Source organism: Zalophus californianus, chromosome 4 (assembly GCF_009762305.2).
Source record: "Zalophus californianus isolate mZalCal1 chromosome 4, mZalCal1.pri.v2, whole genome shotgun sequence".
Classification (NCBI taxonomy): domain Eukaryota; kingdom Metazoa; phylum Chordata; class Mammalia; order Carnivora; family Otariidae; genus Zalophus; species Zalophus californianus.
This window is the reverse complement of record NC_045598.1, coordinates 7,150,071-7,169,909: the sequence shown is the minus strand read 5'-3', so window position 1 is coordinate 7,169,909 and position 19,839 is coordinate 7,150,071. Positions and strand designations below refer to the sequence as shown.

General features: G+C 48.5%; 1 protein-coding gene across 2 annotated transcripts in view; it reads left to right on the top strand.

The window, feature by feature from the left end:
• Positions 1-8,334: 8,334 nt before the first annotated feature.
• The window catches only part of CTNNBIP1 (catenin beta interacting protein 1), a 50,754-nt gene continuing 39,249 nt past the window's right edge, over positions 8,335-19,839 (top strand). The window contains exons 1-2 of one of the 2 annotated variants that reach the window (XM_027579736.2): positions 8,354-8,388; positions 16,126-16,179. The gene's annotated coding sequence lies outside the window, so the exon portion shown is untranslated. Of the gene's footprint in view, positions 8,389-16,125; positions 16,180-19,839 lie in introns of both variants that reach the window. The other variant, XM_027579745.2, reaches the window with a different exon arrangement.

Here is a 19,839-nt window from a genome sequence, read left to right as displayed (position 1 = left end):
TTCTTGAATGAATGAATGAGAACAGAGACTGTGCTTGAACAGAAGTCAGGGAATAGGCCACATGTGATGTTGATGAAGATCTGAATCAGTTCAACTAAAATATCCCGTAAGGACTTAATGTAAGAGAGTGTGAATGCTGGAACAAGGTAAAACAAAACAAAACAAAACACCTGCAAAGGAAACAGTCTCTTGTTAGTCACAGAGCCAGGTTGGTTATAATAACAATGAGAGTTGATTTCTAAATGGGACTGAATGAGAAATGAAAACTGATTATAAGAGGAAAAGGTCATTAACTGAGGGACTGACACTGTGCGAAGGTTGGACTAGTTTCAACAAGGTGAAGATAGTCCAAGAATTTGAAAATAAAATCAGACCTATGCCCTTTTGTATTCACAGCTTTTGGGTTCTTAGCTTTTTAAATCGTGTCACAGCTCGGGCGCCTGGTGGCTCAGTTGGTTAAGCGACTGCCTTCGGCTCAGGTCATGATCCTGGAGTCCCGGGATCGAGTCCCACATCGGGCTCCCTGCTCAGCAGGGAGTCTGCTTCTCCCTCTGACCCTCTTCCCTCTCATGCTCTCTATCTCTCATTCTCTCTCTCTCTCTCTCAAATAAACAAATAAAAAATCTTAAAAAAAAATAAATCGTGTCACAGCTTACCTGAGAGAGAAAAACTGTTCTCGGTATCATGATATTTACAGAGAAAAAGTAAAACATACCAGGAATGACACGAGCTTTGAAATTTGAAGTGAAAATCTCATGAAGGTTTCAGTCCAAAGAACAAAGGAAAGAAAATCAGGGTGGAGGGAGCTTCAACTTTCAGGTTTCAATGTCCTTACCGCGTATGAACACGAAAGACATGTCTTCAGGGGAGCCTTGGAACTCACGGCCTTAGGATTCACTGGCACCTGCAAAGATCTGACTGAACCTCCTTCAGTCACCCCCCTGCGACACCCACCCCCCCTTCCATCAGTGAAGGGAGCTGTGGAAGCCATTTCACTGTCCTGTTCCAGTTTATCAGCAACATACACAAATGTAAGCTAAATTGTCTTTTAAGGGAAAAAAAGTGGTAAAGAATTTTTTTAAATTCTTCAGCTATTAGGTATGTTGGTCTATTTCCCTTGGCTCCGTAGCTTGTGCTAATTAAAATGGTTTCAACAGAGGATCCTAGAGTGCAGCTTCCTTTTTTTTTTCCTGCCTGTGTTGGCTCTCATGTTCTTTGCTTAAATAATTAATAATCATTACTATCTGTTATGCAGCATGTGGGAGAAGAGTGAGTAAATCTTGGATCCCAGGACATTTGCACCATGCCTGTCCCCTTTGCATAAGCTTTCATCTGAGGCTTAAAAAAGAGCCCCATCTGATGCACCAGCTGGGGGCAAATACCTGCTGATGGGAAGAAATTTCCCAGAAGAACAGTAATGAAGAAAATGAGGGGAGGGGGACATGGAGAAAAGAAAACCACAAAGTTCGTTTAGATTGAGCAATTGCTGCTGGACCAAAATGCAAAATCTAAGTGTCTGTCACATTACCCCAAAGCCAGGCTTCAGTGTCACAAACAGCAAAGGATTTCAGGAACTCCCTGACAACCATATGAATGTGAAACAGGAGGGTTTATAGTCTCAGGTTTGAAAATTTCTGCTCTTACAACAGTGCAGAGTGGGAGCAAAGCTACACATATTTAATCAGAACAGGCCCCTCTATTTGTTTACAGCAGTAAACTACTGGGCAATCTGTACCCCAACAGGGTGCGGAACTGCCTGTCAGGAATGTTCTTCAGTCTCACCCTGAATACGTTGGTAGCATTGCAACATCTACTGATAGGAAGCGTGCTGGTATGCGCTGGGGAAAAGAGCTGTTTTTACTGTTTATTCCCAGAGAGTAAAGGCTATTTGCTTTTAGGAATGGTACATTTTTTTTTATTACTCATTTTGAGAGAGAGAGCTAGCTTGCACAAGCCAGGGGGAGAAGGAGAGGAGAGGGAGAAGCGACTCCCCACTGAGCAGAGAGTCCAATTTGGGGCTCGATCCCAGGCCCCTGAGATCATGACCTGAGCTGAAGGCAGATGCTTAACTGATTGAGCCACCCAGGAGGCCCTGGGATAGTAATTTTGAACGATAACCAATAGGGGGAAAAAGGTGACAAACAAACTAGTATGCTTAAAGGGTGATAAGCTGAGTATTTGGATCCAAATTGGAGTCCTGTGTTGGTTTGTCTTAACTAGGTGATTAAAGTGTTTCTGCACAGGGGCGCCTGGGTGGCTCAGTCAGTTAAGCGTCGGCCTTCGGCTCAGGTCATGATCCCAGGGTCCTGGGATTGAGCCCCGCATCGGGCTCCCTACTCAGCGGAGAGTCTGCCTCTCCCTCTACCCTTCTCCCCTGCTTGTGATCTCTCTCTCTCTCTCTCTAATAAATAAATAAAATCTTTAAAAAATAAAATAAAATGTTTCTGCACAGACAAAATACATTTACAAGACATGTTGGTCTACCCTCAGCCAAAGGAATGAATAATCGTCTCTTTCTGTTGTTCCCAAGTGCAATACGAACAGGGTTCTGTGATTTAGGAGGATCTACCCATGCAGAAACCAATGCTCTGGGGACAGGTTGGCAGAGAGCCAGATGTTCACAGCTGCACATAGCCCACTCGTGACACAAAATATGTATATTCACTGATCTACAAAATGCTTTCATCGTTGTGTTTAATAATTCCTTATTATCTCCCAAAGTAAAATTAGATGGCAAGTCATCTGCAAAGCGAAACACAGGAGAATGGCGCATGACTGTGGCACTCCTTGCCTGCTGTGCCCTTAGCCCCCTTATCACTCTGTCCTCCGAAAAGTTAGAGCTGCACCAAATGTAAACAGGAAGACAAACATCGGGACCAGAGCAAAAGACAAATTATTTTCTTTCTGTCTTCCTGGAAATTATTAATTAATATTTAAAATGTGGTTCTCAAAACAAAAAAAGAATGGGTTCTCATTTTTCTTTCCTACCAAACCTCGTCCTTATTTGGTACAAAGTCTCTTCCTTTCTTTCCCATCCTCGCTTTGTACTCACTAAACTCCTAGGCAGGAAGGCCATCTTATGGGGTAAAATTTGAGGAACGCTTTTGGCAAGCCTACTTCAGAATAGCTCTCCTTCCCCGTAAGCCTGTGGCTCTGCTGTTCTTTCACACGTGGCCTAAAACTTTTTACTGTTATAGTTATCCCTTTGGCAGAGAGGATAGAGATTTTTTTTTTTTTGGCCCCGGAAAACAAGTATTTAAAGATACATACATGTCTGGGAGCACAGAGCGGCCCTCCCCAAAGATGAAAGGATAAAATCCAGAATCATAAATGTGATGAGTGAAGAGCCAGAGTGAGGAGGGGTTGATAGCATTGGGGTTGGGGGTGGAGCTGGGCAAGCAGGAGTCGCTGCCCAGTGGAAGGGACAGTCCTGGGCAGGGTATCTACATGGGTTTTATTTTATTTTTATTTTTTTAAGATTTTATTTATTTATTTGAGAGAGAGAGAATGAGAGATAGAGAGCACAAGAGGGAAGAGGGTCAGAGAGAGAAGCAGACTCCCTCCTGAGCAGGGAGCCCGATGTGGGACTCCATCCTGGGACTCCAGGATCATGGCCTGAGCCGAAGGCAGTTGCTTAACCAACTGAGCCAACCAGGCGCCCTCTACATGGGTTTTATTAATTTATTTATTCATGCAACAATATTTGGTGGACATCTGCATGTGCCAGATCCTGTGTTAGGTGGGAGTGGTTTGCAGGGATGTCGTTGCCCTCCTGGAATGTATGGCCATGCTGGACTGGGGCTAGCATAGGTTAAGAAAAGTCTCCTTGGGGCGCCTGGGTGGCTCAGTCAGTTAGGCGTCTGCCTTCGGCTCAGGTCATGATCCCGGGGTCCTGGGATCGAGCCCTGTGTCGGGCTCCCTGCTCAGCGGGGATCCTGCTTCTCCCTCTCCTCTGCTGCTCCCCCTGCTTGTGCTCACTCTCTCTGTGTGCCAAATAAATAAGTAAAATCTTAAAAAAATAAAAGTCTTCTTAAAGAAGATCAAATATTCAGTCATGTGATGAAGGGAGAAGCGGAGAACCACTGAGGCAAAGGGAACTGCACAACTAGAAGTCATGAAGCACAAATTACCTTTTGATCAAGGAACAGAGAGAAGGCCTACGTGGGGCTGGAGCCCAGTCAGCAAAGCCCAGTTTAAGATCAGGCTGGAGCCAGAGGACACAGGGCTTTGTAGCCATGCTAAAAAGTTTGAACTTCATCATGAAAACAAAGAGAAATCATTGAAGACCAGAGGACTGACAAGATTAGTACATTTTAAGAAGGACAATGGGGGGACGCCTGGGTGGCTCGGTCGTTAAGCGGCTGCCTTCGGCTCAGGTCATGATCCTGGGGTTCTGGGATCGAGCCCCATGTCAGGCTCCCTGCTCAGTGGGGAGCCTGCTTCTCCCTCTGCCTGCCACTCCCCCTGCTTGTGCTCTCTCTGTCAAATAAATAAATAAATAAAATCTTAAAAAAAAGAAAAAGAAAAAGACAATGGATTGGGGGTAAAGCCTGAAGGAGAGAGCATTTGGAAGTTACTGTTGGAGACGGGATGAGAGCTGATGATGGGTTAAGAGAAATGGAGGTGGTGGGCAGTGGGGAGATTCAAGAAGAGGTTTGGGGGCAGAAATGATATGGACTGGATATGAGGGATAAAGGAGACAGCGTGTCAAGGAGACTCTTAAGCTTCTGGTGCAAGCAACTGTGTGGAGTGTGGTGGTGGTTACTCAAGATGGGGAGTGTTGGGGGAGAGGCTTATTTGGGGACCTATCAAGTGTGAGATGGTGTGAACAGAGCTGGTACAAGGTCCGCTGAAACTGGATGTTAGAGGTCTCTCTTCTTCTCTACCTGTTCCTTTTTCCTCCTTCCAAATATTGGTCCCTTTCTGTCTTGTAACACTGCCTTATTCTTTCAGAATTTTCCATGTGGTGTGTGGAAGATGATACTAACATTTTCGAGGTCATATCCTTCTAGTTCTTGATCTAATGGGAAAGAGGGCTTCCCTTCATTTCCAATTCAGAAAGTTTTAGGGAATGGGTGCCTGGGTGGCTCAGTCGGTTAAGCTTCTGCCTTCGGCTCAGGTCATGATCCCAGGGTCCTGGGATCAAGTTCTGAGACCAGCTCTGCTCAGCGGGAAGTCTGTTTCTCTCTCTCTCTCCCTCTGCCCCTCCCCCAGCTTGTGCTCTCTCTCTCTCTCTCTCTCTCTCTCTCTCTCTCTCAAATAAATAAAATCTTTAATAAAAGAAAGAAAAAAGAAAGTTTTAGGGAAGGACTTCAATTGGTTCAGCTTGGGACTGCTTCTTAGCCAGCAGTCAAGAGAATGTAGTACTTGACTGGTCCAGCTTGGGTCCCATGTCTCTCCTGTTTTTGTTTTTTGTTTTTTGTTTTTTTTTTGTGGAGAGGAGAGGGCAGAATACTGTAATTGATAGCCTCCTCGGGACCTCTAGGGGGTACAGGGTAGGGAGGAGCAGTTTCCTAAGGGGAAGAGACAGTGCTGGACTGTCAGAACTAACAGATGTTCCCTACATCCTAAACCTCGGGTCAGTGTTTCATTCTAAGACCCTACAGATGGGTGGAGCCTGAGTTAATCCTGAAGTAATACTCTTGTCTAGAAAGGAAGAATTTTCCAGCTCGGAGCTGATAGGGTAGCTGAGGGACTGACTGTGATGATGAACTTATTGTAACTTTGAACTATAAAAACAATAGATTTATGAAAAATTTGAAAAAAGGAAAAGCATCCATTATTTCACGCAGACACATTTTCATCTTCTGCATTCCTTTTCCACCTTTATCCTTAAGCATGTGTCTTTTTTTTTTAAAGATTATTTATTTATTTATTTATTTGAGAGAGAGAGCAAGAGCAAGGGGGAGAGGGAGAAGCAAGCTCCTCCCTGAGCTGGGAGCCCGACACCAAACTCGATCCCAGGACCCTGGGACCATGACCTGAGCCGAAGGCAGACGCCCAACTGACTGAGACACACAGGTGCCCAAGCGTATGTCTTTTATTTTATTTTTTTTGAAGATTTTCTTTTTTGGGACACTTGGGTGGCTCAGTGGGTTAAGCGTCTGCCTTCAGTTCAGGTCACGATCCCAGGGTCCTGTGACCGAACCCCGTGTAGGGCTTCTTGCTCAGTGGGGAGCCTGCTTCTCCCTCTGCCTGCCGCTCCTCCCTGCTTGTGCTCTTTCTCTCTGTATCTCTCTCTCTGACAAATAAATAAATAAAATGCATACATTTTTTAAAAGACATATGCTGGGGCACCTGTGTGGCTCAGTTGGTTAAGCGGCTGCCTTCGGTTCAGGTCATGATCCCAGGGTCCTGTGATCCAGCCCCCTGTCAGGCTCCTTGCTCAGCCGGGAGCCTGCTTCTCCCTCTCCCTCTGCAGCTCCCCCTGCTTGTGCTGGCTCTCTCAAATAAACAAATAAAATCTTTTAAAAAAAATGCGTTTATACATTATGTCTTGAATACCAAGCAACTTGTTTAGTTTTAATTCATTTGTTTAAACATCAATATTTACATCATAATTTGAATGTGTACATTTTTTGCATTGGTGTGCTATGGGAAACTTGAAGGATCCGCTGGTACAGTGTGGGCAAATATTGGTTGAGCCCTCGCCGTGGGCATAGTAGCCTGGATACTAATGGGGATACAGACATGACTAGGACCTATTTCTGGCCTTTGAGTTCATAATCTCATGACTTCAATTTTTTTTAAGATTTTATTTATTTGACACACAGAGAGACAGCGAAAGAGGGAACACAAGCAGGGGGAGTGGGAGAGGGAGAAACAGGCTTCCCGCGGAGCGGGGAGCCCGATGCGGGACTCGATTCCAGGACCCTGAGATCATAACCTGAGCCGAAGGCAGTCGCTTAACCAACTGAGCCACCCAAAAGTCCACCTAATTTTGATAAAATATTCCTCAGTTGTAACTAAAATAGTTATGAACTCAAAAAGAGTAATATGGACATTACAAAATGTAAACACAATAAAGTAAAAAAAAAAAATCTCCTATTCTTCTCGCATAAGGATGGGGAAGAAATGTGAGGGGAGCGGAAGAGGATGGGACTGAAAACAGGCCAAAGGAAAGGCTGGAAAAGCCAGGCAGGAGGGCTTCTAAAGTGTGGTTAGCGTAACACTATGTAACTGTTAAAAATGTTGAAAGTGAGGCCATTCTTAAAGACACGCGTCCCTTTAAAAGGGAAAGTGGGTGTTCAAAGCAATTCATATTTTGCCCAAGAAGGGCTGTTTCTCCCTGTATTCTCTCCAGTCAGAGCCATCTAGCAGATAAACATTTTAATCATGGACCCTTTCTCCTCCCCACCAAGATACATGATGTTTTAAGTTGAACGGACCCACGGAGGCCCATCCCTGAGCTTTCTGGGCTCCGTGGATCCCAGGTTAGACAGGCGTCCAATTCAAGAGTGGGCCTAGCAGCTTCAAAGGTAGCTGTGTTCCCAGTTCCACCGCGCAGGAAGACCACGCCTCGAAATGTTTTGCAACCTCGTCCGTTTCAGATTTTTAGGGGTCCTGGAGAAACCGGCCTCACCGAGGATTCCGCCCCGTCTGACCGCTCCCATTTTTAAACACAGACTCGTGTGTGGGAGAGGCCATTATTTTTACGGGATCTCTGTGCCTCTGGAGCAGCTAGGGACGGGCAGACTCGCTTCACCGCAGAACCAGCTCCATCCTTAATCCGCCCTCAGCTCCGCCCTCAGACCGCCCCTGCCCACCCTCCCCGCCCCCGCTCCCGCTCCACCCCTTCGTTCTGAGCGCGGCTCGGCCACTACCCACGGCCCTGTTTCCACCCGCCCATCTCGTGGCCCCGCCCCGGGATCCCTGGCCCCACCTTCTCCCGAGGAGCCCAATGAGCGTCCCCGCGCTCCCCCCAGTACCCTCCCCGTAGGCAGGAGGCCCCGCCCCATGGGCCGATTGAACCAATGGGCGTCCCACGGCCCCGCGGCCCCGCCTCACCCTCAGGTCCCTCCCCTGGCGCCCGGCCCTCCTTCCCCCCCAAGTCCCCCCACACACACCCCCGGGCCTTGCGGTGGCCGCGCCTCCGCCGCCCGCGCGGAGCCAGGTGCCGCCCCCTCCGCCGGTCCCTCCCCCGGCGGCCTGGCGCCTCCCTCCCTCCCCGCCGCGGTGACTCACGGAGCGGGAGGCGGAGGCTCTGGCGGCCGCTCCCGCTGCTACTGCTGCTGCCGCCGCCACCACAGCCGCCGCCGTCGCCGCCGCCACTGCTGCTGCTGCCGCCGCCGCCGCGGCTGCTCGGGCTGAGCGCGCCCCGGAACAGGCCGCCGCGCGCCGTGCGCGGACCCGCAGCCCCCGCCGGCCCGGCCGGGTCGGGCGGCCCAGGTAAGCGCCGAGGCCGGCCCCGCGCCCACAGCGCCGCGCCGGGGCTCGGGGGAGCCGCCGGCCCTTTGTCTCCCGGGGAGGGGCCGCGGAGGGCGCCCCTGACCCCTCTCGGACCCGCTGGCTGGCCCCCGGCGCGGCGCCCTGGTCTGGGCCCGGCCTCCTCGCCCCGCCTGGTCGCCGCCGCCTCCCGCCGCTCGCCGCCCCCGACCCCGCCACAGACCACCCTCCAGCCGTCCTCACCTTCGCCCCGGGGTCGCCTCCACAGGTGTCCGAGCCACCCACTCTGTGGTTCACCCCACCGCGTCGGCGCGGTTGTCACCGTCTGTCAGCACTCCAGGTCCCGTGCCCTCCTGACCGTCCCCTCACTTGCTCCCCACGCTCAGCATCCCGACCCTCTGTATAGAGCCCTTCCATATTTCCCCAAAATAAATGCTGCCAACGTCTGGCCGCTGGGCCGCCCTTCCTCTCTCTCGTGTGATTGAACTGTCGCTTCCCCATTCCACCTCTCCTGGTGAGTGTTCCTGGATGGTGCACATTGCAGGCACATGTTTCACCTGTATGGCGGGTGTGCATTCGTGAGCCTGCAAAATGAACCACTGGGAGCCCCAAACTGCACTTGTCATCTCCTTTTCATCACCCCCACCCAACCACCTTCCTCATTCTTGAACCTGGTAAGCGAGGCACATAGATTGGTCTGGACACCCAACCTCTGTTAGGCCCCCCATGCCTCCCTCTCTCTTGTGTGCTGAACTTGTCTGAGCAGTACCTGCTGTCAGGTTAGCCCCTGGGAAGGCGGAGGAGGCTTGCCTTGGCAGCAAATCAAGAGTTTTATGAATAATGAGATGTGTGGCTTGCAGCACCTCCTATCTGAGAATCTAAGTATGCTGTAGCTGTTAATTATTTTGTCTCCTGTCACTCAAAGAACTTAGGGAAGTGTGCCTGGCTGGCTGCTGGGTAAATTGAGGCACGGGGTGTGTCAGTATTGGACCTGCAGGCAAGTCAGAGTTTGTTCTGAGATTTTCTTCCCAAGTGCCTTGGCTCTTAGCTCCCTGCTGCAACAACTAGGTTTTTGTTCCTGGTTTTGGGTAAACTGAGGCACGAGGTGTGTCAGTACGGGACCTGGAGGGAAGTCAAGAGTTTGTCCTGAGGTTTTGTTCCCAAGTGCCTTGGATCTTAGCTCCCTTCTGCAACTACTGGGTTTTTGTTCCTGGTTTTGGGTAAACTGAGGCACAGGGTGTGTCAGTATGGGACCTGGAGGGAAGTCAGAGTTTGTCCTGAGGTTTTGTTCCCAAGTGCCTTGGATCTTAGGTCCCTTCTGCGACTACTGGGCTCTTGTTCCTGGCTCTAGACCCTAAGTGATACTCATCTTTTGGGCCATTAAAAAATGTCCAGAGATACCAGTTTCCTCTGATTTAAAGTAGGACTTTGAATCATAAAAAAGGTGCTAGCTGTTAAATGTCAGTGTGTCATTCATGGTTTTCTGGTGGAGTTAGTGGGCCTTGTAAATACAAGTTGCCTCTATAAGTTGGAGACTCATCCATAAGTGGTGAGTGCTCACTATGTGACATGCACCATACTGAGCACTGGGGCTCCAGGGGTGAAAACAGACCCAGCCCCTGCCCTCCCGAAGCGGACACTCTAAAGAGGAGGGAGTAAACAAATAAGCAGACAAAGTAATTTTAGTGGCGTTAAGTGCTATGAAGAACCAGTTTGGATCGTATTCCAAGTGCAGTTAGAAGCTGTTAGAGGATTTTAAGCAGAGGTGATAAGATCTAAGCTTTCAAGGATCCGTTCTGGCTGTTGTATAGAGACTGGATTGTAAGGCGCAAAGGTAGAAGCAGGGATACCAGTTGGGAGATAGACGAGTGCAGCTTCTGGGCAAGAAATGGTGGTGGCCTGGGGGACCAGGCTGGTGGTACTAAAAGTGAAGTGAAAAGCAAAACTTCAGGAAACACCGACTCAGATTTATACGTCTAGCAGATAATTTCTATATCATACTCAGGTTTAGTTCAGCTAACCTTGCTCAACCCCATATTGTGAGCCAGGTACTGTGCTAGACTCTAGGGATATAGACAAGAACAAGGTGAATAGGGAGTGGGCCCCACGTTATAACAATGTGCTCACGGAAGGGTCACCCCCTCCTTGATGATGGAAGAGGGTTTGTGGGTTTAAAAACCAGTTAAAGGTGGAGGAGCGCAGAACACACTGGGCTTCGTTCCCATATCTGGCTGCATTATTGGAATGAGAGTATTTTTATTGCCCTGCCGATGCTGTTAAGATGTTGCTCAAAGAAATTGGGACTGTTCTCATGGTAGATGAGACGACCAGTCAGTGGCCATGCACTTGAACTATTAACCAGAATAAAACTTGATCTCTGTGCTACTCCCAAACTGTGCTATCAGAACATGTGAGAGGCAGAGGACCTTGGGGGTTGTGTAGGCCAGCCCCCTCTTTTCTGGCTGGGGACCTGTGGCCCCTAGAGGCTACGTAACTCCTGAAATCCCATAGCAGTTTGTACATTTTTTAGTGGCACCTGCCAATTTCGACCTCTGTTTCAGCTTCAAGTGTACCTGCATGACTCTCGGCTTTCTGAGGCTAGGATCTCTGGTGGATTCATCTTTGCATCGCTCCCAACGTCAAGCTCAGTGTCCTGCACAAAAAATAAACTCATCAAATATTAGTTGACTTGTCTGGGTGTCTCAGCACCTAGAACTAGAAGCCAGGAATCCTGGCCCCGTCCCTGTCTTGTCATCAGACCACACCTCCCTGCAGATCCCTCCTCATGCAGGGTGCAGTACAGTGGTAAAGCCAGCCGTCTCCACCTCACTGAGCTCACAGAACAGGGCAGCCCCTCCTCAATGGATCTGCTCTCTCTGCAGCCCTGCCTACAGAGAACAGCTGTGGGCGCCGCTGACCGAGTCCTTATTCAACACTCAGCAAAGCGGAAGTGTAGCTCTGAATCAGAGCATGGACTTTGTGCCAGGACTATCTGGGTTTGGATCTTGGTTTCTGCCATTATAAGCTATGTGACCTTCAGCAAGTAACTTAACCTCCCTGTGCCTCAGTTTCCCCATCTGTAAAATACTAATCCTTCAGGGAGTGGTTGGGAGGCTTAAATTAGGTCATACCCATCAGATGCTTAGAACAGCACCAAACACTTAGTATGTGGTTGGTTGAAGTAGTGGTTATCATTCCACTGTTATTTATCTGTTTCTTATTTGCCACCAGAAGCTCTTTGAGGGCAGAGATTTTGTCTTTTTTTTTTTTTTTTTTTTTGGTCTACTGTTGTAGTCCAGTGTCTAAACTTTGTAGGCACTCAGTAAATATTTGTTAAATTGAATGACGTACTGAACACCTACTTTATGCCAGACCCCGTGGTAGGTGCTGGGGATATATAGCCAAGAACAAGGTCACCAGGATCCGTGGTCTAATGTAGATTATACTCTGGTGGGAGAGACAAACAGTACATAGGTAAACAAAGTAATGCAGGGTGGTGAAAAGAGATATGGGGAGAATAAAGCAGGGCACTAAGACGGAGATGACTGGGATGGGGGTTGGGATCAGAACTCTAGCTCGCTCTCAGAGGGCGACTTTGAACGGGGACCCGGCTGATGGGCACAGAGGACAGCCGGAGCCCTAAGTCCGGTGGGGCTGGAGTGTGGTGACCGAGGAGATGACGGGCTGGATCTGTGGCCATGGTGAGGAATTTGGATCTTACTCATCAATTCTGAACAGTGGGAACTCACTGCCTGGGAACTTTTCCTTGAGGGTCCATGCTAGGAGAAAGAGCAGGATGCTAGGAAGAGCAGTGAGTGGCTTCTCCTTGTCCTGGGAAAGCTTCTGGAGGCCAGCAGGCCAGCAGTGTTGACTTTATTCCCATCAGGTTCCTCTTTTCTCTGGCCTAGGTGCCCAGGAGATACAGGAGCCATCAGCTAGGCTAACAAAGGCCCAGGTGTGTGTGCGTGTGTGTGTGTTTATGTCCTGCAGATTCCTTTGAGCCTTCTTCCTCACACCTCCCCCCTGCCCCGCCAAGAATGAGGATAATCAGTTTCTTGAGTTGAACGAATGAACATTGCCTGTTCTTAGCATCTTGCCTTATACTGTGGCGTGTCGTATGTTCTCTGCTCTTCTCTGTATGAGTTAAAGCTTCTTTTTTTTTTTTTAAATTAAATACCTCTCCCACCTTTTTTTTTTTTTAAGATTTTATTTATTTAGAGAGAGAGCACAAGCAGGGGTAGCAGCACGCAGAGGGAGAGGGAGAAGCAGGGTCTCCGATGAGCAGGGAGCCCGATACAGGGCTTGATCCCAGGACCCCGAGATTGTGACCTGAGCCAAAGGCAGATGCCTAAACTGACTGAGCCACCCAGGCGCCCCGAGTTAAAGCTTCTTATCTTGGCAGTGACACTGAAATAACGGAGTTTTGCTGTTGGTCTTCATGTGTGCATCAGGGATGTCCACACACATGTATGTCACAGCATCTTTGTTGAGATTGACTGGGTAGCTGTCTCCCTCCAGCCCACCACCACTTTTCTTCCAGGCCCCTGTTCAGTATCACCTGGCCCTCTATAGAGAGTCTGGCCACACCTGTCACCCATGAACACCTCCTGTTTGAGCAGGAACACAGTGGTACCTAGAAGGCATTGGCTGTCTTGTCTTTGGTCTGGGCTGAGAGCAGTTGGGAAGCTCAGCAGAGCACTCAGAGAAATGGCATTTAGAACCCAGGGGTTCGGTTGGCCAGGAATCCAGAGTTGGCCTCGTTAGATGGGGTGCTGTTGGCCGGCTTCTCATTCAGGCATCCCCCTTGTCACTTGGTGTTCATGATGCCACTTGCTCTGCTAACCTTGAGGGGCCAACACAAGTCAGTGGGAATCTAAACTTGGTGTTGGCAAGTCACTTTCAGGCTCCTGGGACATTTCATTGGCAGATTCCAAAATGCCTGTTAGTCATATGTCATCTGCAGCCTTGTAAAAACTAAGCCCAGGGTGGGTGCAACCCTTTTTTCAAGTAATTTTTTTTCAATGAGAGTGATGTGTGCTCATTGAGAAAATGAATGAAAATGGCATTTTATATACATTGTCTCATTTAATTCTCACCCTGGTTTTGGAGATCGCACCATTAGTTCCATTTTACATATTCAGACGCTGAGGCCCGCAAAGGTTAAGTAATTTGTTAGAGATCAAGCTAGTCAGGAACAGAGTCAGGATTCAAACCCAGGCAGTATGTCTCCTGGTCACGAGCTCAGAGCCCCATGTTAGATACTGCTTCTCGGCAGAAACAGTAGAGAAGAGAAAAATCTCTTAAGCCCAGCGTGGGTGACACTGTTCGGGTGGCCAGAGTTAGCTGACTGGCTGCTGCAAAGGGTTTGAATCCTATACCCTTTCCCTGTCTCATCTGACCTTGGGCAAGCTAATTAACCTCCCTTTACCTTACTTTCCCCAACTGTAAATGGGGATAATGATACTTGTACCTTCAGAGCTCCCAGGGGCATTGTGATGTTTGAGCCAAAGTACTTTTGAACTTCTTTTATGAAAGGGCGCTGAGCACCAATTGCTGTTATAACTCGGGTATTAAAGACCTATTATGCCCTGATCCTCCATGAAGCCTTGTTAAAAGGGAAAGACAACAGTCCCCAGAGGGAGAGGTGTCCTTGCGTGGTGGACACAACTGGACCAAAGCATTGTTTTCCTCCTTCCGAAGTTTCGTAAGGATTGAGGATCATGACTGTTTCTCCATTTTTCCTGGTTGTGTTGTAGTGTACAAGCTTCTGTAAGCAGGTCTGCATGCCTCCTAACATGATTGAGGACTACTGATGGCAAGGCAGAGAAAGGAGATAAAGGGCTTGGTTTCTAATCCTGGCTATGATGTCTTTATAAGATAAGCCAAGAACACAGAGATACCAAGAAGTGACGGCCTTCTTCCATTCGTCCTTCTTCCTACCCCCCTTCCTTCTAATGATTCACTGATTCAATTAATAAATATTTACAGAACTTTTATTATGATCTGGGCTCCATGGTAGGCACTGGGAATATTGTGATGAGCAGAGTAAAAATAGTTCTTCCCCATGCAAAGCTTATAGTCTAGGCCAAGAGTCTTATTATCTAGATGGAGTCATGTGAATAAAGAAAGAATGTGTTGGTGAATGTTTTGAACTCTCAGGGAAGAGTGAGGATATAATTTCCAGGTGTACACGTTGGCTCCCCTGGGTACCTGCCCTAGGTGGGCCTTAAGGTGGAGGACTGTGTTTGGCTTCCCAGAAGAGCAAGGGGAGAGTTAATAGATCAGAGCCCTTTTATGTCATGCTTAACAAAAGCTGCACTTGGTGTGGACAATAAGAACTCATTTCCAGGGCGCCTGGGTGGCTCAGTTGGTTAAGCGACTGCCTTCGGCTCAGGTCATGATCCTGGGGTCCCGGGATCGAGTCCCACATCGGGCTCCCTGCTCAGCAGGGAGTCTGCTTCTCCCTCTGACCCTCTTCCCTCTCGTGCTTTCTATCTCTCATTCTCTCTCTCTCTCTCAAATAAATAAATAAAATCTTTAAAAAAAAAAAAAAAGAACTCATTTCCACTGAAAGCCTCAACCCTTTGTTACTTGAGTTCAAGTCAGGAAGGAATGATCATAGGCTCTTCCCAATTTTTTGTTGTTGTTGTTGAATTTATGCCACCAGTCTGGTGCCTTTCTTTATGCCTTGTCTCTCCTGCCTGTCAGGTCTCCCTCTGCCAACTCTGGAAAGCAGGTATATGGCAGTGGGCGGGCTGTGGGGCTAGCGGCTTGGTGCTCTCCGGTAGGCCCACGGGGTTCCCGAGGGAACTGGTGCCTATCGACACCTGTGTGGGGTCAATTTATACACAGTGGGGTGGGAGGATTATTTCTTCCCCAAGTCTTCCCAGCATCAGGCCTCAGGATCCCTTCAAAGAGTGAGGTCAGGGAGGCCCAGCAGGTCATGGGAAAGCACACAGCGTTCTTCCTCTGTCCCTCCAGTAGGGCAGGGGTGGAGAGGGCAAAGGGCTGGCAGAGGCATCTGCCCATATTCAGAGTGAGAGGAAGACCCAGCACAGCATACTCCTGGGTGATGTTACTTTCACCCGGCCCCTGACATGTCACTGCCTTCCTGGGGCTAGTCAGCTGCCCCTTCTGCCTGGGGGCTCATCACCATTTGCTGCCAGATCAGGAGGAAATGGCCGGCCCAGCAAGAAGGCCAGGTCACTCAGTGTCCCTGGACTTCTTTAAGTGTGGCTGGAGCCCACAGTGACGCTGGTTCAGCCGGGAGAATGTGACCCACTTCCATGTCCTCTCCCACGTGGAGAGCTGGGTGGGAGGCTTTTGGAGACCAGCTCCAGTTAAGGTTTTTTGCAGACCCGAGTATCTCCTGAGTATCCTATGCCACCCACATGTTTCCTGCTGCTGGAATCCTGTGGTCCGTGCCCCTGAGCTGAACAACAGCTCCAAGACAGATGAAGTTACCGCCTCATCATCCCGCAGTCCTGGATTCTGCAAGCGAGGCTTCCTGTGGGAATCAGGATCCCTGTGGGTTCAAACACCTTTCCTGATGTGGGCCCCACCCTTGTTCTTCCTGCTAAATCACCAGGCAAACCAGAGGCCCGGTTTCCAAGGACATGGGTTAGCCTTGACAGCCCCCCTACCCAGACCAAGGCTCACAGGCCCCCACAGGCAGGCAGCCCTGGCTTCCCACAGACCCCTTCTGACCCTCGCCTCTCACAGAATGTTCTTCTGCTGCAGGAATATGAACTGAAACGTGTTTCGGACCTTCCAGGTTTCTTCTATTCTCTTCAGGTAGAGAACATTTGGATGATTTTCTCTTTGTGATTTTGTTTCTTCTGTGGGGATGGGGGGGGTGGGTGGAAGAAGGCTGATTTATAGCCATGAAGATGTGAAAACTACCAAGATGATTTGGGGGTTTTAAGCAGGTAAAAGTGGTAGTTCTGAGCCCCAGAATGATCCAATCGTATTTACAAAGGTGGGAGCAAAAGGTGGTAGGGCAACTGCCAAGGTCAGCTCGGGTAAGCCATGATCTCAGACCATGTGCTCAGCTTCCCGACTGAGACAGAAACTGTGTCATCTCCCCCTCACCCCTGCCCCCCACCCATGTCTGTCCCCACTGTTGCCACTGCCTGGTGGCTTCTCAAGGCACACGGCGTTCCTCTGGCCGATCGCTGGAGTTGGAGGAAGATGGGGTGCCGGTGATTTTTAGGAGGACATGGTGGGGCCTACAAGCCCGCAGGTTGGCTGTGGGGGCGTCTCTCCAGGGCCCTGGCTCTGCTTTCCTGCACAGAGCAGCCTTCTGGAGCTTACGGGAGAGTGGAGTTGGCCAGGACAAGTACAGAGTCCTTCTGCACCCCCCAGGGTGAAGCTGCAGCTCTGCCCGAGAGGCTGTGTGCCCCGTTTGCCGCAGCTGTTGGCTGCCCACGTTCTGTCTCGTAGGGAGAGAAGAGGTTTGTTAGGCCTGAGAGCCACAGACAGAGGAGCTTTAATGCCCCCCACTAAGCACTTCCTGGGCCGGCAGGACCACCCAGAGGAAGAGCTCTCTCTTATTCTTGTCTTCTGACCCCATCCCTCTTCCTTTAAAAAATAGCATTCATTTCTTTTGGCCTGGGTCATCGAGACATAGTATAGAATTCAAAAGGCTATATAGTCTTCCTTCCTGGCTTCCCAGCCCCAAAAGAGACCGCTGTCAGCCAGTGTCCTGTGTGTCTTAACCAGAGACATTCTACATGTGTGCACATGCTTCGTGCACAAGCGTGATCACACACACATGCTTGACATGCACTGTTTGTTTTCACACCTGTCATACACAGTGTTCTGCATCTTGTTTTTTTCACCTCACAATAAGTACTGGAACTCATTCTTTTTTTTTTTTATTAAAGATTTTATTCATTTATTTGAGAAAGAGAGAAGAGAGAATGAGAGACAGAGAGCACGAGAGGGAAGAGGGAGAAGCAGACTCCCTGCTGAACAGGGAGCCCAATGCGGGACTCGATCCCGGGACTCCAGGATCATGACCTGAGCCGAAGGCAGTGGCTTAACCAACTGAGCCACCCAGGCGCCCTGGAACTCATTCTATACCAACACCGTCATCATTGTCATCATTCAGTTCATACCTCTTGAGCACTTCTTGTGTGCTGGGTATTGCTTTCTTTTCTTTTCTTTTTTTTTTTTTTAATAGACTCCATGCCCTGTGTGGGGCTTGAACTCGTGACCCTGAGATCAGATGCCCCATGTGTGCTGGGTATTGTTAAAAGTGCTTTACTTATATTACTCATTTACTCACAAAAATCCTGTGAACTAAATACTGTTACTGTCTGCAATTTGCAGATGAGTAAACTGAGGCATGGAGAAGTTAAGTTATATCTAAGGTCATTTAGAACTCTTACTCATTTTCATGGTTCTATGGCATTCTTTGATTGGTTGTATTTTATTTTATTTTTTTTAAAGATTTTTTATTTATTTGACAAAGAGAGAGCACAAGCGGTGGGGGGCAGGAGAGGGAGAAGCAGGCTCCCCACTGAGCAGGGAGCCCGATGTGGGGCTCAATCCCAGGACTCTGGGATCATGACCTGAGCCGAAGGCAGACGCTTAACGACTGAGCCACCCAGGTGCCCTGATTGGTTGTATTTTAATTTCTTAAAACCGGTCCCCCATTGGTGAACTTTTAAGTTTTCTGTCTTTTGTTACTATTTTTTTTTTATTTTTTTTTAAAGATTTTATTTATTTATTTGACACACAGAGAGAGCGAGAGAGAGAGAGAGCGAGAGAGAGAGAGAGAGAGGGAGAGCACAAGCAGGGGGAGCGGCAGGCAGAGGGAGAAGCAGGCTTCCTGCATGAGCAGGGAGCCCGATGTGGGGCTCGATCCCAGGACCCTGGGATCATGGCCTGAGCTGAAGGCAGCGGTTTAACCAACTGAGCCACCCAGGTGCCCCTTTTGTTACTATTAACAAGGAATATTCTTATACACATTTTTGTGCACTTAAGGGTATCTATAGGATAAATTCTAGCTGAATTGCTAGAGCAAAGGGTGCATCTGTTTAGATTTGCAGTATTGTCAACTCATTCTCATGGAGATGGTAACATTTTATATGCCCATTAAAACTGTATATGCCCATTAAAACTGTACACGAATACCTATTTCCCCCAACCCTTGGCAGAAGTTGTCAAACTTTTTTTTTTTAAGATTTTATTTATTTATTTGACAGAGAGAGTACAGGCAGGGGGAGCAGCAGGGAGAGAGAGAAGCAGGCTCTCGCAGGGAGCCCGATGCGGGACTCGATCCCAGGACCCCGGGATCATGACCTGAGCCGAAGGCAGATGCTTAACCAACTGAGCCACCCAGGCACCCCAGTTGTCAAACTGTTTAATTGTTGCTAATCTGATAGGTTAGAAATGGTATATCATTATCATTTTAATTTGCATTTTCCTTATGAAGAAATAAAGGAATTTTTCATTTCATAGCTTCAAGAGCCATTTATGAGCAATGTGTTACACTGTTTGCTCATTTCTTTCTTGAGCTGGCAGTCTTTTCTTATTGATCAACAGGTGTTCTTTATATATTAAGAAAGTTTGTCTTGGGGTGCCTGGGTGGCTCACTTGTTCAGCAGTTACCTTCGGCTCAGGTCATGATCCTGGGGTCCTGGGATCGAGCCCTCATCGGGCTCCCTGCTCAGTGGGGAGCCTGCTTCTCCCTCTCCCACTCCCCAGCTGTGGGCGCTGTCTCTGTCAAATAAATAAATAAAATCTAAAAAAAAAAAAGTTTGTCCTATGGCTGTGATATACATTACACATAGCTCAACAATTTGTCATTATTCTTTTGATTATATATTTCTTTCCATGAATAGAGTTTTGATTTTATGTGATCAGATTTTAAAATCTTTTATAATGTTCAGGTTTCATTTCATACTATTTTCTTTTTTTTTTTAAGATTTTATTTATTTGAGAGAGAGAGACATAGCAAGAGAGGGAACACAAGCAGGGGGAGTGGGAGAGGGAGAAGCAGACCTCCTGCCGAGCAGGGAGCCCGATGTGGGGCTCGATTCCAGGACCCTGAGATCATGACCCGAGCCGAAGGCGGACGCTTAACGGCTAAGCCACCCAGGTGCCCCCATACTATTTTCTTGTCTCACTGTTTTCCTGCATTTTCATGCAATATAGCTACTCTCTATTTTAGATATTTAAAACTTTGTTCCACAGCCAATGAATCAAACCCAGCATCACCAGAGATGGGACGAACCAGGATTGGGTGCCTCCGGTGGGGTGTTGGCAACAGCTGTGATAGCTTCTTGCCAAACAGTTAGTCTTATTCTTAATTCTAGGGAACAGTTAGGCAAATCTAGGTTGTGGGATGTCCTAAAGACTACGTTCCTGGACTCTAAAAAATGTTCATGTCGTGATAGACAAAGAAAAGCTGGTGAACCATTCCAGGCTAAGGGAGGTGAAAGAGCA